This window comes from Artibeus jamaicensis, unplaced genomic scaffold (assembly GCF_021234435.1).
Source record: "Artibeus jamaicensis isolate MK-2021 breed Jamaican fruit bat unplaced genomic scaffold, CSHL_Jam_final contig_908, whole genome shotgun sequence".
Taxonomy (NCBI): domain Eukaryota; kingdom Metazoa; phylum Chordata; class Mammalia; order Chiroptera; family Phyllostomidae; genus Artibeus; species Artibeus jamaicensis.
In genome coordinates, this window is record NW_026522009.1 from 1,436,934 (window position 1) to 1,443,904 (window position 6,971).

A 6,971-nucleotide genomic window follows, 5' to 3' on the forward strand; every position below is an offset into this window, starting at 1 on the left:
CTACCACTGCCAACCATGATTAAAATAATTCGCAGAGCTGATTGCTAGGCTACTGAAAGAGGATGCTGGAAATCAATATTAGAATATAATGTAATTCACATTTTGAATTTTGTTAATTTGCTGTGGAAGATTCATTCATTTGTTTATTTAGCAAACAAATAATAATTACCACTGATTACAATTTATTTGCTCACCAAACTAGACTCTTACCATGTGAAGGAAATATACAGTTCATTCGAAGACAGTGGGTTATCCTCAATGTTAATGAAGTCATTCTCTTTTTAAAAAATATTTTACTTATTTATTTTTAGAGAGAAGGGAAGGAAGGGAGAGAAACATAAATGTGTGGTTGCCTCTCAAGCCTCCCCTCCTGGGGACCTGGCCCACAATCAGGCATGTGCCGTAATTGTGAATCAAACCAGTGACCCTTTTGTTTGCAGGCCAGCACTCAATCCACTGAACTACACCAACCAGGGCTAATGAAGTCATTTTTAGAGAAAACTAGACAACTGTAGTTTAGGGACATTTTTAAATTTGTTTTGAGGATACTAATGTTGAATAGTTTAGCATAAGACTGTGACACAAACATGAAAAGAGTTGAAAAGAAGCTTTAGAGGAATAAATTTCTAATACAACATGTAAAATCATTCTGCTATCATTCTGTTCAATTAAAGAAGTACAGAGAAATTTAATATTAAAGACATTTTCTGTGGTATTTGGTTTTTTTCCTTTTTATTTCACAGCGGTCTTTTCTTAATGAAAATAATCTATATTACTGTAAAAATTATTGTAGCTTATTCAGATCTTTTGACAAACTTATTCTTGTTACTTAGTTGTCTTTCACATCACATGACTAGAACTATTTCCTAACCAAAATTCAAATAGGAAGTTTTAAAATTTGCAAAATAAACACTTGAGCCAAATGAGTCCAGCTACTCTCAGGGTCAAAAGGAATAGCAGCTTGAACCAAACAAAACAAAACAAAACATTAAAGTTATTTGTGGTTGGTGTTTTATATAAAGTTTAAGGCATATTAAATATAAATCTTAATTTAAAGTCCTGCATAATATGCAAGAGTTTCTGTATTTTCAAATATATTAAATGTTAATGTCATTGTTTTCCTATTAACTGTGAACTCTTCAAATACAATACTAGCATTTATAACAATGTTATTACTTTTTAGTTCTTTCATTTTATTTATTTATTTCTTTTTTCACCTTTTTAAATTGTTGTCCAGGTACAGTTATTTCCATTTTACCCCTACCTCTTTCCCCCACCTGTGGAAGAGCTTTGCCTGCAGAGCCCCCATCCACCACCACAGATGAGAATAAGTCTACTAAGACATAATCAGCTTGGGGAGGAAAGGTGGCTGATGTCTCAAAGAAAAAGCCTTTTCCTCAATGGGCTTTTATTGGGTTCATTTTGCACGGGAATACAGGTAAAGCACATTAATCAGTGTCAGGCAATAAGGATCAAACAATACATAACAGAGAACTCTGAGAGCCTATTTTGAGTCAGGGTGAGATAGCTAAAGAGCTACAAAACTTTGAGGAACAAACTCACTTCTTGCTTGGACCCTTATTTAATTGAGAGCATTCTAAACAAAGCAGATTTCACAGAATTTTACATATTCTTTCTTAGGCCCGATTTCCCTAAGGAACCCACCCTTTCCAGACAGGGCTGTACCCACAACCAGCATTGTTTCAGGCTTAAGTCAGGCAGGGGAAGTAAGGCAGCCAAGAGATTAGGAGATTTCTTGAAGACCAAATGAGGACTCAGGCTATGTCATAGCTGAGGGGCAGGGGCCCATCACCCCCTTTTGTTGTAGTCCCCCAAGTCCTTCCTTGGGGTCTCCACATGATCATGCCTGTCTTAGGTCATTCCCCCTTTGGGGAATATTACTAGTCATTAGCTAGTAATGATCAAGCATTGGGGGCCAGTTATGGATGAAGAAAAAGGAGCAGAAGCAGCTCCCCTTTCAGGAGATAAGCCTTGTCTCCTTAGTAGCCTAAGGACCAAAAGTCACATTCTCAACCTTAGCCATGGAGGGGTTACAGCTTCTGAAACCAGGCAGGGTGGTTCCCAACACCCACCCCAGCCATGCTCAGTTCCCAGCTTTGATCTTACCCCTCTTTGATTTTGTCAAGGTGTCCTTTATAGATGTTCCTGAAAACCCTTACCCACCCTCCCTTATCCTCTCCTACCTCCCCTCTGGTTACTGTCACTTTGTTCTTAAGAAATGTGATATATAGCAAGGCATCAACAATGTCATGTGATCACATATTACGTTCTTTTGATTAGATATGTAAAATTAGTCTCATTAGTTTTCAAATTATATAGTATTGTATAAACGTAATATTTGCCTTCCACTCAGTAGTCTGATTTCAGATATATTTCATAAAGGCAAATATTTAGATTAAGTCAGACTGAAGTATGCAAATTTGCTTCTGTTCAGAATACTTAAGCTTTATTTTATTAAATTAATTTACTTGTATTTATTTTTATTGTTGTTCAATTACAGTTGTCTGCATTTTCCCCCCACTGTTCCCCCCTACCCCAGCCAAATCCCCCTCACTCCCTTGTTTCCACCCTTCCACTTGTTTTCGTCCATGTGTCTTTTATGGTAGTTTCTGACTACCATAGAAAACCCTTCCCCTCTCACCTCCCCTTTGGTTACTGTGAGATTATTCTTACTTCCAGTGTCTCTAGTTACATTTCACTTGCTTTTTTCTTTTGTTGATTAGGTTCCAGTCAAAGGTGAGATCACGTGGTATTTGTCCCTCACTGCCTGGCTTCTTTCACTCAGCATAATGCTCTCCAGTTCCATCCATGTTGTTGCAAAAGGTAGTAGCTCCTTCTTTCTCTCTGCAGCATAGAATTCCATTGTGTATATGTACCACAATTTTTTGATCCATTTATTTACCGATGGGCACTTAGGTTGCTTCCAGCACTTGGCTATTGTAAATTGTGTTGCTATGAACATTGGGGTGCATAGGTTCTTTTTGATTGGTGTTTTTAGGGTCCAGCGGTGGAACTGCTAGGTCAAAAGACAGTTCCATTTTTAGTTTTCTGAGAAAATTCCATGTTGTTTTCCACAGTGGTTGCATGAGTCTGCATTCCCACCAACAGTGTACTAGGGTTCCCTTTTCTCCACATTCTTTCCAACACTTGTTTGTTGATTTGTGTATAATGTCCATTTTGACTGATGTGAAGTGGTATCTCCCTGTGATTTTATTTTGCATCTCTCTGATGGCTAGTAATGCTGAACATATTTGCATGTGTCTCTGGGCCCTCTGTATGTCCTCCTTGGAGAAGTGTCTGTTTAAGTCTTTTGACCATTTTTTAATTGGGTTGTTTGTCTTCCTAGAGTGGAGACATGTAATTTCTTTTATATATTTTAGAGATCAAACCCTTGTCTGAAGTATTATTGGCAAATATGTTTTCCCATATAGTTGGTTCTCTTTTAATTTTAATGCTGTTTTCTTTAGCCATGCAGAAGCTTTTTAATTTGATGAGGTCCCATTTGTTTATTCTTTCCTTTATGTCCCTCACTTTAAAGGACATATCAGTGAAGATGTTGCCCCATGGAATGTCTGAGATTTTCCTGCCAATGTTTTCCTCTAGGACTTTTATGGTGTCACAATTTATGTTTAAGTCTTTTATCCATCTTGAATTTATTTTTGTGTATGATGTAAGTTGGTTATCGAGTTTCATTTTTTTTGTTGCATGTAGCTTTCCAAGTCTCACATCATTTGTTGAAGAGGCTATTTTTACTCCATTTTATGCTTCTTCCCCCTTTGTCAAATATTAATTGATCACAGAGTCTTGGGTTTATTTCTGGGTTCTCCATTCTGTTCCATTGGTCTATGTGTTTGTTCTTATGCCAGTTTTGATTACAGTGACCTTGTAATAAAGTTTGATATCAGGTACTGTGATCCCTCCTACTTTATTCTTCTTAAAATTGCTGCAGCTATTTGGGGTCATTTATGGTTCCATATAAACTTATGAAATGTTTGTTCTATATCTGTGAAATATGTCATCAGTACTTTAATGGGGATTACATTGAATCTGTACATTGCTTTGGGTAGTGTGGACATTTTGATTATGTTAATTCTTACTCATGAACATGGTACATGTTTCCATTTGTTTATGTCTTTTTAAATTTCTTTCTTCAGTGTTGTGTAGTTTTCTGAGTGTAGGTATTTTACCTCCTTGGTTAGTTTTATTCCTAGGTACTTTATTATTTTTTTTTGCTATATCAAATGGGTTTTTTTTCCTGATTTCTGTTTCTGACATTTCATTGTTGATGTATGAAAATGCCTTTGATTTATAAATATTGACTTTTTACCCTACTGTTTTGCCAGATTCACTTATTAGAATGAGTAGTTTTTTTTTTTGGTGGAGTCTATAGGATTTTCTATGTACACTGTCATGTCATCTGTAAACAATGAAAGTTTTGCTTCTTCCCTTCCAATCTGGATGCCTTTTATTTCTTTTTCTTGTCTAATTGCTATTGCTAGGACTTCCAATAGTATGTTGAGTAGGAGTGGTGAAATTGGGCACCCTTGTCTTCTTCCTGATCTTAAAGGGAAAGCTCTAAGTTTTTGCTCATTAAGTATAATGTTGGTTGTAAGTCTCTCATCTATGGCCTTTATTCCTCTATTCTCACTTTGTTAAGTGTTTTTTATCATAAATGGGTACTGTACCTTATCAAATGCTTTTTCTGCATTTATTGATATGACCATGTGATTTTTATCTTTCCTTTTCTTTATGTGATGTATTACTTTTATTGATTTGTGAATATTGTACTATCCTTGCATCCCTGGGATAAATCCCACATGATCATTGTGTATGATCTTTTTAATGTATTGTTGGATGCAGTTTGCTGATATTTTGTTGAGGATTTTAGTGTTTATGTTCATCAGCAATATTGGCCTGAAGTTTTCTTTCTTCGTTTTGTCTTTATGTGGTTTAGGGATTAGGATGGTGCTGGCTTCATAAAAACAGTTTGGGAGTCTTCCATCTTCTTGAAATTTTTGGAATAGTCTGTGAAGGATAGGGGTTAGCTCTTCCTTAAATGCTTTGTAGAATTCTCCTGTGAAACCATCTGATCCAAGGCTTTTGGGTGTCAGGAGTTTTTTTTTATTACTGCTTCAATTTCATCAGCAGTTATAGGTCTGTTCAGGCTTTCTGCTTCTTCTTCATTCACTTTTGGAAGGTTATATTTTTCTAGAAATTTGTCCATTATACCCAGGCTTTCAAATTTCTTGGCATATAGTTCTTTTTTTATTTAATTATTTTTCAAGTACAGTTTTCATAGTTCTTCATAGTAATTTCTTACAGTCCTTTGTATGTCTGTGGTGTCAGTTGTAATCTCTCCTCTTTCATTTCTGATTGTGTTTGTTTGAGTCCTCTCTTTTTTTTTTTCTTCATGAGTCTGCTTAAAGGCTTGTCAGTTTTGTTTATCTTTTCAAAGAACCATATTCTGGATTTATCAATACTTAAAATTGTGCTTTTTCTCTATGGCATTTAATTCTGCTCTGATCCTGGTTATTTACTTCCTTGTACTTGCTCTGGGATGTCTTTCTTGTTGTTCCTCAAGTTTTTGTAGGCATAGGGTTAGGTTGTTTGTTTGAAATGTTTCTATCTTTTTTTGGTAGGCCTGTATCACTATGAACTTCCCACTCAGGACTGCCTTTGCTGTGTCTCATAAATTTTAGATTATTGTGAGTTTATTTTCATTTGTTTCCAGAAACTTTTTGATTTCTTCCTTAGTCTCATTCTTGACCCATTTACTGTTTAATAGCATGCTATTCCATCTCCATGAGATTGAATGTTTTGGGTTTTTCTCCTTGAGGTTTCTAGTTTCAGTCCCTTGTGGTTAGAGAAAATGCTTGACATGATTTCAATTTTCTTGAATTTGTTGAGGCACGTTTTGTGTCCTTTCAATGGTCAATCTTTGAAAATGTTTCGTGTACATTTGAAAAGATATGCATTTTGCTTCTGTGGGATGAAAGGCCTTATATATGTCAGTTATCACTTCTCAGCCTTCTGGCTAAGATTAAGTATAGTATCTGTTCTTATCAGTTTATATATGTCATTTAAGTGCACTTCATCTAAGACATTGTTCAATGCCATAATATCTTTGTTGATATTTTGTTTGGAAGATCTGTCCATTTTTGACAGTGGGGTGTTAAAATCCCCTACTATAATTGTTTTGCTGTCACTATCTTTTTTGAAGTCCTCCAAGATTTTCTTTATGTATTTGGGTGCTCCTATGTTGGGTGTGTATATATTTACAATATTTATGTCTTCTTGATGGATTTTTCCCTTGAGTATTATGAAGTGACCTTCTGAGTCTCTTTTTATGGCTCTTTTTTTTGAAATCTATTTTGTCTGATATGAGTATGGCTACCCTGTTTTTTTCCCTATCCATTTGCTTGGAATATTTGTTTCCAGACCTTCACTTTTAGTCTGTGTAGGTCTTTTGTTCTGGGGTGGGTCCCTTGTAGGCAGCATATGTGTAGGTCATGCTTTCTTATCCATTCAGGTATTCTATATCTTTTGATTCAGCCATTTAATCTATTTATGTTTAAGGTTATTATTGATAGGTACTTATTCATTGCCATTTTTTGTTCCTTTGTTTCTCTCTCTCACTGTTTTTCTTCCTGTTCTTGAAGCAAATGCTTTAGCATCTCTTGAAGAACTGGTTTGGAAAAGGTATATTCTTTGAGGCTTCTTTTGTCTGGGAAGCTCCTCATTTGGCCTTCCATTTTGATTGAGAGCCTTGCTGGATAGAGTAGTCTTCATTGAAGGCCCTTGGTTTTCATTACTTGGAGTATTTCTTGCCATTTCCTTCTGGCTTGGAGCATTTCCATTGAGAAGCCAGCTGCTAGTCTTATTGAGGCTCCCTTGTATGTTACTTTCTGTTTCTCCCTTGCTTCCTTTAAGATTTTTTTTTGTCTCAGAAT

The 6,971-nt window shown here is 35.8% G+C and overlaps 1 pseudogene; it reads left to right on the forward strand.

The window, feature by feature from the left end:
* The first annotated feature begins 6,035 nt into the window (after positions 1–6,035).
* LOC128625811 (uncharacterized) lies at positions 6,036–6,204 on the forward strand (annotated as a pseudogene).
* Positions 6,205–6,971: the final 767 nt, after the last annotated feature.